At 39.1% G+C, this 1,514-nt stretch overlaps 1 pseudogene; it reads right to left on the bottom strand.

Moving 5' to 3' along the window:
* Window positions 1–337: 337 nt before the first annotated feature.
* Window positions 338–1,252, bottom strand: LOC136479440 (uncharacterized; annotated as a pseudogene).
* Window positions 1,253–1,514: the final 262 nt, after the last annotated feature.

The following is a 1,514-nucleotide window of genomic DNA, read 5'->3' as shown; positions in this document are numbered from 1 at the left end:
TTCTTAGAAAGTGATAATAAATAAAGCTTGTCTTGTCGGAAGGCAAGACCAACACATTTATTATTATAAACAATCTGACATTTGCCATTACCAAAATGGCAATCATATCCATCGTCATCTAGACGTGAAACACTTATTAAGTTTCTTCGCAAAGAGGGTACATATAGAACATCTGAAAGCTTAAGTATAAAACCATCAACTAATTCTAGAGAGAGATCTCCAATGGCTTCAACTTCGGCTTCAATTCCATTTGCTACTTTAATTCTTCTTTCTCCTCTTTGTAGGGTCCTCCTCATATGGAATCCTTGTAATGAATTTACAACATGAATAGTTGCACCTAAGTCAATCCACAAGTAGATTTTGAATAACTTAAATATAAGGACTCATCTATGAATGTAATAATGTCCTCACCTTTCTTCAAAAGGTTCTTCAGGAACTCTGGACAGTCTTTCTGGTAATGTCCACGCTTCTTGTACCATTTGCACTGATCCTTGTCAACTTGTACATTGTTGTTCTTCTACTGGTGATCAATCTGAGGGGCTTTCCCATGAGGTTTGGCATTAAAATTCTTCCTTTTATTGTTCTTCACAAGGTTTGTAGAGTCACCTTGTGAGCTTTTAAGCCTCTCCTCCTCTTGCACATACATTGCAATGAGCTTCTCAATGTCCCACTTATCGGGCTGTATGTTATAGTTAACAACAAAAGTTTCATACTCTTTCGGCAAGGAAGCAAAAACCAAATGAATCAGGAACTCATCTTTGAGCCCCAAATCCATTGGCTTGAGCTTGGATGCCGTGTTGCTCATCTTCAATATGTGTTCTCTTATACCTCCACTAGAGTATTTATCATTGAATAATTTCTTTATCAAGGTGCTTGCATAAGCCTTTGATGAGCCAGTAAACTGACTCTCCACTTTCTTAAGATACTCGGTGGCAGTATCATAATCTGGGATTGATCCCCTTATAGCATCTGAGATAGTGGACTTGGCCACCATCAAGCACTTGCGGTTCGAGATGTCCCATTTCTTCCGATCAAGATCATATTTTATTCTAACTTTTGCATGATCTCGCTTTCGAGCATTGAAATCAGCATCAGTCTCATTTTCTGCCCTCACCGAGTCCTTTGGCTCAGTAGGACACGGAGAGGTAAGTGCTAAGTCATTCTCGGACAGCGCAAGTGCGAGCTCATACTTCTCTCGCCATACTCTGTAGTTGCCCCCTTCAAGAGGCGGAATATGCGAGATAAAAGCCATTGGGTTGAGTCCTAAAAAACAGTGTTAGAGAAAGTGAGAAAACATAACATAATGATTGCATGCCTTAATTTAACATTGGTCAAAATTAAAACATACAACTTCTTCTAAATTAATTCTACATCACCGTTGGGCAGAAATAGAATTGAGGCTCTTGTGTTCTTGCCCCTACTTTGTTGTGAAATTGTGATTTTGCCCTCGTTTTTCTAACTTTGTGATTTTGCCCTTAACTGTTCATAAGTCAACGCGATTTTGCCCCTGGTCA

This window comes from Miscanthus floridulus, chromosome 9 (genome assembly GCF_019320115.1).
Source record: "Miscanthus floridulus cultivar M001 chromosome 9, ASM1932011v1, whole genome shotgun sequence".
Classification (NCBI taxonomy): Eukaryota; Viridiplantae; Streptophyta; class Magnoliopsida; order Poales; family Poaceae; genus Miscanthus; species Miscanthus floridulus.
This window is presented reverse-complemented; position numbering and strand designations above follow the sequence as displayed.